A 9,867-nucleotide genomic window follows, 5' to 3' on the forward strand; every position below is an offset into this window, starting at 1 on the left:
TCACATGTGAAAATGCAACTGCATATTTAATTTTTAACACAGTTCCATGTTCTCAACACAACAACACCTTGAAACACACAAACTATGATTATCTAGCGTTGTGGAGTTCTGCTGTGATGTCTGAATCCTCCAGCAGGGGGCGGGGTCACATCATGCGTTCTTCTGGTTACCCTTTTCTTCTATAACAACAGAAGCAGTACTATTTCAGACTGGGCAGAGCCATCGAGAGCGAGAGTCCAACCCCTATTTTTGCCATAATCACACGTACACAAAAATAGAAGAAGGATGACTTACTCTCATGACCAGTTTTGTAGACGTAATAGTAGCCAACTGTGACAGCAGCTATTACCCCCAGACCCAACAGAGCAGGCGTGGAGACTGTTGCTGCTCCCATTGTAAAGGCATATTGACCAACACTTAACGTGAACCAGTGCCTGGTGAGAAAGAGAACAGTTGCTTTAACTTGAAATGAAACAGTGTTGAAAAGATTTCTTTCAATCACATTGGTGCAATTTTTGCAAGCATGTGGTAGGAGAGAGTGGGGTAAGTTGAGCGAAAGAGGTAAATTGAGCCACACTTGTTTCTAGGAAACCATATACAAATTGAATTAATTTGACCAAATATTTAAGAAGAGGTTATCGTTTCATGGAGTCTGTGAAGGAAGAAGCCTCTGGAAACAGTGGAAAGCAAGTTAGGTCCAAAAAACGGATTTTCACAAAGACAAATTAATTGATTGCGTTAGAGGTGTCATGATGCTTGTATCTAAACTAAAGTATATAATTTTAAGATTGTTCTGTACATCATTTGGGGACTCCATAAGCATAAATATGAGGTCCTAAACCTAGCATGAAAGTGCATCCTTGTAGCTGTGTGGGCTAATATACTCAAAATGTTTGCCTTTGAGGTAAATTGAGCCAATGGTTGACTCAATGGCAAGTTGAGCAAATTGAATTGTTTTCTTCCCAGGTGTAATGCAAGACATTAGTGCTGGCATATGTTTAAAGTGTTTAATAAAGTACAACGTGTTTGTTAGGTGTTAAGCCTGTGTTAAAAGATGCTTAAAATGATTACAAGACAAAAAAGCAATGCGTGATTGTGTTGAATTGTGTTTGGGGAATAATAAAGATAGACATGGTTTTAAAAAGGTAGTGGTCATATTTCATTCAGTACAGACATTTGTAGGCGGTTAAAGAGGTAAAAGGTTAGAGGAAAACTTGCCATAGTCTTCTGAAAACCTAACCATGGGTTACACATTCCAGGCAGCAAAATGTGAAGGCTGCGCAAGGAGTATGTAGACCTTCCCTAGCCACTGTAAAATGATATATTTTTACATCATAAATGTATCAATTGAGAACAATGGGTTGAAAGGTCAAACCAAATCATATATGGATATGGCTGTAAATACTGCAGCATCCTTCTCCATCAGCCAGTGTGCTTCAAAAGGCCAAGGCAAATTGGAAAGTGCTACCATTTGAAATGATTGTGTACAATGTACATAACCAAGCTACACTATTATATTTTTACTGGTAGCTTAGTGGTTAAGAGTATCGGGCCAGTAACTTAAAGGTTGCTGGTTCAAATCTCCAAGCCAAATAGGTGAAAAATCTGTCAATGTGCCCTTGAGCAAGGCATTTGACCCTAATAGCTCCAGCATCAATAATGGTTTATCTCTGGCTGTTACAGCACTCTCTGAGGAGAATAAGCAACAACAACAAAAAATTCACATGTGTATAAAACACACTTGTACATGTGTGAAATAGGATAAATGTAAGCAACCACCTTATTATCTGATGTATTGATGACTAAACAAAATGTTTTTAATGAGAAACTTGGATTTTGCATGAATGATTCAGGGGTGAAAGATGTGTTCAACTCCAATGAATGCTCAATCAAAGGTTCTGAACTTCAGAAAGTGGGCATCACAAGTGTTATCAGTTAAGACTTTTGTACTAAGAGTTTTGAAAAAAATACCACTCTGGCTACATATCTGACTGTTCACTACTAGGCAAGACCTAACTGTGAATAAAGCTACATCAATAAAGCTACACATTTCTGTTACCTTTTAGTAGAAAACTGCAACTCAGAGTAGAAGAAGCAAGCAAGTAGCAGAAAGAAGGTATACTCACGCTGTTAAAACCATAGTTGACTTAAAGATTGTAGATCAAATGCAACTGGTTCGTTGGACTGTTGGTTAGACTCCCCTGATGAGTAGGCTAGAGATGACTGGGGATCAAATCGTTCGACTTCAATTTGACAAAAGTTGTTTACGGTCTATCCCATCCCGTCTCTTGCCGCACCCTAGTGATAAGGAGATGCTCAATTGCATACTCCTCGCGTCCTCTCTCCCCACTCACCGTCTCCTTCTCAAAACCCATTGGATGAGTAAGTTATAGGTCTCTCTCCCTTCTGACTTTCTCCTCATATGGGTTTGGAGAAGGAGACGAGGAGACAGGAGAGATGACTCGAGGAGTATACAATTGAGAAAGGATCATAGTTTGACTTTCGTTTCTCTCGAACCTCAGTCTCCTCCCCTTCCTAACCTCCCTCCACCCCTCCCTCTTTTAGACCCAGCCTACACTGCTACTCCTTGATGGAGAAACAATGAAAAGAAAGTTTGGAATATCAGTTGAATACTAATATAAATTGCATCCTTCATTCCCTCTTTGATGGCAATCATTTTCTGACTAGTTTTAAAGGAAAGCAATAATAGTTCATTCCTTTCATCTTTGATGGAAGGAGTTTTCTGTAGGCTAGTTGCAGTGGCGACCTGTCATTCAGGGCAGTTTTTTTTTTTTTTTTGTGTGGGGGGGGGGGGGGGGGCTTTCCTGTTTTGCATGTTATTTTGGCATTAATACGTGTCACATATAGGGTTTGCAAACAATGTAAAAAATATATTACATATCCTTGATGTAATAAAGCTGCATACAAACATGGTCTCTTTTTTTGTTTTCTTGAGCAAGGCAGCTCCAAAATGCAGGTGTTTCAGCCTAGCTCAGTGAATTCTGTGGTGGTGGGGCAAGTCAGCAGAAAATACGGAGCGTTGTGCCGTGATTGGCTCAGTTTTCTGTCACTCATGGGGACACTACGTCACCGCCAAGTCTAAGGGTAGAGTTAGAAAATTCTAGCCCCTTGGGTGCTGCCACAGAGTTACATTAGATGTGCCCATCCAAGAAGGCTCAAGGTCATTGGCCACAGATAAAATGACTTCAAATAACGTTATATGTACAGTATCTTTGATTGGACTGATCATGTCAACATCATACTTTCAAAATCTGGTTAAATAAAGGTGAAATAAAAATAAATACATTTAAAAAAAAGTGTCAATACAAGACTAAGATCGAATCGTACTACACCGGCTCTGACGCTTGTCGAATGTGGCAGGGCTTGCAAACCATTACAGACTCCAAACGGAAGCACAGCCGAGAGCTGCCCAGTGACACGAGCTTACCAGACGAGCTAAACTACTTCTATGCTCACTTCGAGGCAAATAACACGAAAACATGCATGTGAGCTCCAGCTGTTCCGGAAGACTGTGATCACGCTCTCCTCAGCCGATGTGAGTAAGACCTTTAAACAAGTCAACATTCACAAGGCCGCAAGACCAGATGGATTACCAGGACGTGTACTGCGAGCATCCACTGACCAACTGGGAAGTGTCTTCACTGAAATTTTCAACCTCTCCCTGTCCGAGTCTGTAATACCAACATGTTTTAAGCAGACCACCGTTCTGTGCCCAAGAACACAAAGGTAACCTGAATAAATACTGTAACTATCGACCCGTAGCACTCACGTATGTAGCCATGAAGTGCTTTGAAAGTCTGGTCATGGCTCACATCAACACCATCATCCCAGAAACCCTAGACCCACTCCAATTTGCTTACCACCCCAAAAGATCCACAGATGATGCAATCTCTATTGCACTCCGCACTGCCCTTTTCCACCTGGACAAAAGGAACACCTATGTGTGAATGCTATTCATTGACTACAGCTCAGTGTTCAACACCATAGTGCCCTCAAAACTCATCAATAAGCTAAGGACCCTGGTACTAAACACCTCCCTCTGCAACTGGATCCTGGACTTCCTGATGGGCCGCCCCCAGGTGGTAAGGGTAGGTAACAACACATCCGCCACTCTGATCCTCAACACGGGGGCCCCTCAGGGGTGAGTGCTCAGTCTCCCGTCACTCATGACTGCACAGCCGGGCACGACTCCAACACCATCATTCAATTTGCCGATGACACAACAGTGGTAGGCCTGATCACTGACAACGACGAGACAGCATATAGGGAAGAGGTCAGAGACCTGGCCGTGTGGTGCCAGAACAACAACCTCTCCCTAAAGATTTGATACAATACCTCCAATAGAAGTCCAATGTTTCACAAAATATGGCAGCCGATACTGGATAAATGGTCTAGTCCCGCTTCATAACTGGGTTGACGATCTGCTGCTACTCTGTGCTGTACTCCACTCAATATTTATTTTTGGCTTAACTACACTGCTTGTAATGACTATATGCTGTCTTCTTATACATGTACCACCTAATAGGATTTCTGTTTTATTTTGTGTGTGTGGGAGTTAAGTTTTGTTTTGTCCTCTAAATTGGCCATCCCTGTAACGGTTTTCTATATGAGAAGGAGAGTCGGACCAAAATGCAGCGTGTGGTTTACGATCCATGTTTATTAATAATACGAAACACGAATCTCCAATACAATACTACAAAACAAAACGAAAACCTAAACAGCCTATCTGGTGAAAAACACATAGACAGGAACAATCACCCACAAACACACAGTGAAACCCAGGCTACCTAAATATGGTTCCCAATCAGAGACAATGACGAACACCTGCCTCTGACTGAGAACCATATCAGGCTGAACATAGAAATAGACAAACAAGACATGAAACATAGAATACCCACTCAGATCACACCCTGACCAATCAAAACATAGAAAATACAAAGTAAACTATGGTCAGGGCGTGACAGTACCCCCCCCCCAAGGTGCGGACTCCGGACGCAAAACCTGAACCTATAGGGGAGGGTCTGGGTGGGCATCTGTCCGCGGTGGCGGCTCTGGCGCTGGACGTGGACCCCACTCCATGACAGTTTTAATCCCCCTCCTAAACGTCCCTAAATAGGTTACCCACCACAATGATAACATGGGACAGAGGGACAGCTCGGGACAGAGGTAACTCGGGACAGATAGGTAGCTCAGCACTGAGAGGAAGCTCAGCACTGAGAAGAAGCTCAGCACTGAGAAGAAGCTCAGCACTGAGAAGAAGCTCAGCACTGAGAAGAAGCCCAGGCAGGTAGTAGAAACTACCAGAACCTGGCTGGCTGGCGGTTTCAGCAGATCCTGGTCGACTAGCAGATCTGGGAGAATCTGGTCGACTGGCGGATCTGGGAGAATCTGGTCGACTGGCGGATCTGGGAGAATCTGGTCGACTGGCGGATCTGGGAGAATCTGGTCGACTGGCGGATCTGGGAGAATCTGGTCGACTGGCGGATCTGGGAGAATCTGGTCGACTGGCGGATCTGGGAGAATCTGGTCGACTGGCGGATCTGGGAGAATCTGGTCGACTGGCGGATCTGGGAGAATCTGGTCGACTGGCGGATCTGGGAGAATCTGGTCGACTGGCGGATCTGGGAGAATCTGGTCGACTGGCGGATCTGGGAGAATCTGGTCGACTGGCGGATCTGGGAGAATCTGGTCGACTGGCGGATCTGGGAGAATCTGGACGACTGGCAGATCTGAGAGAGTCTGGACGACTGGCAGATCTGGAAGAGTCTGGACGACTGGCAGATCTGGAAGAGTCTGGACGACTGGCAGATCTGGAAGAGTCTGGACGACTGGCAGATCTGGAAGAGTCTGGACGACTGGCAGATCTGGAAGAGTCTGGTCGACTGGCAGCTCTGTCTGCTCCATGCTGACTGGCTGCTCCATGCTGACTGGCAGCTCTGGCTGCTCCATGCTGACTGGCTGCTCCATGCTGACTGGCAGCTCTGGCTGCTCCATGCTGACTGGCTGCTCTGGCTGCTCCATGCTGACTGGCTGCTCTGGCTGCTCCATGCTGACTGGCTGCTCTGGCTGCTCCATGCTGACTGGCTGCTCCATGCTGACTGGCTGCTCCATGCTGACTGGCGGCCCTGGCTGCTCCATGCTGACTGGCGGCCCTGGCTGCTCCATGCTGACTGGCGGCCCTGGCTGCTCCATGCTAACTGGCAGCTCTGGCGGCTCCTTGCAGACTGGCAGCTCTGGCGGCTCCTTGCAGACTGGCAGCTTTGGCGGCATCCTGCAGACAGGCAGCTCTGGCGGCTCCTTGCAGACTGGCAGCTCCATGCAGACTGGCAGCTCTATGCAGACTGGCAGCTCCTTGCAGACTGGCAGCTCCTTGCAGACTGGCAGCTCCTTGCTGACTGGCAGCTCCTTGCTAACTGGCAGCTCTAAGCTAACTGGCAGCTCTATGCTAACTGGCAGCTCTATGCTAACTGGCAGTTCTGAACAGGCGGGAGACTCCGGCAGCGCTGTAGAGGCGGAAAGCTCTGACAGCGCTAAACAGGCGGGACGCACTGTAGGCCTGATGCGTGGTGCTGGCACTGGTGGTACTGGGCCGAGGACACGCACAGGAAGCCTGGTGCGGGGAGCTGCTACCGGAGGGCTGGGGTGTGGAGGTGGTACTGGAAAAACCGGACAGTGCAGGCGCACTGGAGCTCTTGAGCACCGAGCCTGCCCAACCTTACCTGGTTGAATGCTCACGGTCGCCCTGCCAGTGCGGCGAGGTGGAATAGCCCGCACTGGGCTATGCAGGCGAACCGGAGACACCGAGCGCAAGGCTGGTGCCATGTAAGCCGGCCCAAGGAGACGCACTGGGGACCAGCTGCGTAGAGCCGGCTTCATGGCATTAGGCTCGACGCTCAATCTAGCCCGGCCGACACGCGGAGCTGGAATATACCGCACCGGGCTATGCACCCGCACTGGAGACACCGTGCGCACCACTGCATAACACGGTGCCTGTCCGGTCTCTCTAGCCCCCCGGTAAGCACAGGGAGTCTGCTCAGGTCTCCTACCTGGCATAGCCATACTCCCTGTTAGCCCCCCCCCAAGAAATTTTTGGGGCTGCCTCTCAGGCTTCCATCCGCTACGTCGTGCTGCCTCCTCATATCTACGCCTCTCAGCTTTCGCCGCCTCCAGTTCTTCTTTGGGGCGGCGATATTCTCCTGGCTGAGCCCAGGGTCCTCTTCCTTCTAATTCGTCCTCCCATGTCCATACCTCCTCTTTGGGCTGCTCCTGTTGCCTCTTCTCCTGCTGCACCTTTGGGCGGCTACACTCCCCTGGTTTAGCCCAGGGTCCTCTCCCGTCGAGGATTTCCTCCCATGTCCAGAAATCCTTATTGCGCGTCTCCTCGCGCTGCTCCTGCCTGTTGACACGCTGCTTGGTCCTTTGGTGGTGGGTGATTCTGTAACGGTTTTCTATATGAGAAGGAGAGTCGGACCAAAATGCAGCGTGTGGTTTACGATCCATGTTTATTAATAATACGAAACACGAATCTCCAATACAATACTACAAAACAAAACGTAACGAAAACCTAAACAGCCTATCTGGTGAAAAACACATAGACAGGAACAATCACCCACAAACACACAGTGAAACCCAGGCTACCTAAATATGGTTCCCAATCAGAGACAATGACGAACACCTGCCTCTGACTGAGAACCATATCAGGCTGAACATAGAAATAGACAAACAAGACATGAAACATAGAATACCCACTCAGATCACACCCTGACCAATCAAAACATAGAAAATACAAAGTAAACTATGGTCAGGGCGTGACAATCCCATTCAACAGTACAATGAATGTCATTGTTAGTATTGCTGTCTTTTTTATTTGATTTTTTATTGTAAAATAATAAACATATTATAAAAAATATTTTAAAACCTCTCCCTCAACGGGATCAAGACAAAGGAGATGATTGTCGACTACTGGAAAAAGATGACAGAGCACGCCCCCATTCTCATCGACCGGGCTGCAGTGGAACAGGTTGAGAGCTTCAAGTTCCTTGGTGTCCATCACCAACAAACTAACATGGTCCAAGTACACCAAGACAGTCGTGAAGAGGGCACTAACCGGTGCCCCTGCACATTGACTCTGTATTGGTACCCCCCTGTATATTGTCTCGCTATTGTTATTTTACTGCTGCTCTTTAATTACTTAATTATTTTTTTAACTGCATTGTTGGTTAAGGGCTTGTAAGTAAGCATTTCACTGTAAGGTTACCTGTTTCATTCAGCGCATGTGACTAATAACATTTGATTTGATGTTCTGAATTCTGTCACCGTACATTTCAAAAGTGCTAAACCAATAGTTATATTGACTAGGTACATCCTAGCTCGCTCATTGATGTCTTAATCAAAATTACAGATTGCCTCTCATCCGTTTGTCGTCCCCTTATGCCACAGTTTGTACATCGCAATTGTCAGTAGAAACCACATTTGTTTAACCTGGTCAGCCATATCAGCTTTGCTTTTTTTAAAGGCAGTAAATGAGGCTGAATGAACAGTTTCGCTGCCAGACAAGGCTTCCCTGATAGCCAGGTGTGTGGTAAGGTGTTGGGACTGCTGTTGGGACAGCTTTATGTAGGCCCTAACAGTTTGTGGGCAACGTTTGTCACCGTTATAGTAAAATGAATGTTATGTTGTGTATTGGCATTTATTTTTTCCAAAAATGATGCAGAAAAATTAATCCATGCTTTTGTTACTTCTAGGTTAGACTACTGCAATGCTCTACTTTCCGTCTACCCGGATAAGGCACTAAATAAACTTCAGTTAGTGCTAAATACGGCTGCTAGAATCCTGACTAGAACCAAAAAATGTGATCATATAACTCCAGTGCTAGCCTCCCTACACTGGCTTCTTGTCAAGGCAAGGGCTGATTTCAAGGTTTTACTGCTAACCTACAAAGCATTACATGGGCTTGCTCCTACCTATCTCTCTGATTTGGTCCTGCCGTACATACCTACACGTACGCTACGGTCACAACACGCAGGCCTCCTAATTGTCCCTAGAATTTCTAAGCAAACAGCTGGAGGCAGGGCTTTCTCCTACAGAGGTCCATTTTTATGGAATGGTCTGCCTACCCATGTGAGAGACGCAGACTCGGTCTCAACTTTTAAGTCTTTACTGAAGACTCATCTCTTCAGTGGGTCATATGATTGAGTGTAGTCTGGCCCAGGAGTGGGAAGGTGAACGGAAAGGCTCTGGAGCAACGAACCGGCCTTGCTGTCTCTGCCTGGCCGGTTCCCCTCTTTCCACTGGGATTCTCTGCCTCTAACCCTATTACAGGGGCTGAGTCACTGGCTTACTGGTGCTCTTTCATGCCGTCCCTAGGAGGGGTGTGTCACTTGAGTGGGTTGAGTCACTGATGTGATTTCCTGTCTGGGTTGGCGCCCCCCCTTGGGTTGTGCCGTGGTGGAGATTTTTGTGGGCTATACTCGGCCTTGTCTCAGGATGGTAAGTAGGTGGTTGAAGATATCCCTCTAGTGGTGTGGGGGCTGTGCTTTGGCAAAGTGGGTGGGATTATATCCTTACTCTTTGGCCCTGTCCTGGAGTATCATCGGATGGGGCCACAGTGTCTCCTGACCCCTCCTGTCTAAGCTTCCAGTATTTATGCTGCAGTAGTTTGTGTCGGGGGGGCTAGGGCCAGTTTGTTATATCTGGAGTAATTCTCCTGTCTTATCCGGTGTCCTGTGTGAATTTAAGTATGTTCTCTCTAATTCTCGCTTTCTTTCTCTCTCGCTCTCAGAGGACCTGAGCCCTAGGACCATGCCTCAGGACTACCTGGCATGATGACTCCTTGCTGTCCCCAGT

The 9,867-nt window shown here is 46.9% G+C and overlaps 1 long non-coding RNA gene across 1 annotated transcript; it reads right to left on the reverse strand.

Annotated features, from left to right (window-relative positions):
* On the reverse strand, positions 1 to 2,462 carry LOC139373679 (uncharacterized). Its single transcript, XR_011627598.1, has 3 exons — positions 2,127 to 2,462; positions 295 to 434; positions 1 to 179 (listed from the first exon to the last, which is right to left on the reverse strand). It is a non-coding gene; the product is annotated as an uncharacterized lncRNA (long non-coding RNA).
* Positions 2,463 to 9,867: the final 7,405 nt, after the last annotated feature.

Source organism: Oncorhynchus clarkii, chromosome 18 (genome assembly GCF_045791955.1).
Source record: "Oncorhynchus clarkii lewisi isolate Uvic-CL-2024 chromosome 18, UVic_Ocla_1.0, whole genome shotgun sequence".
Lineage (NCBI taxonomy): Eukaryota > Metazoa > Chordata > Actinopteri > Salmoniformes > Salmonidae > Oncorhynchus > Oncorhynchus clarkii.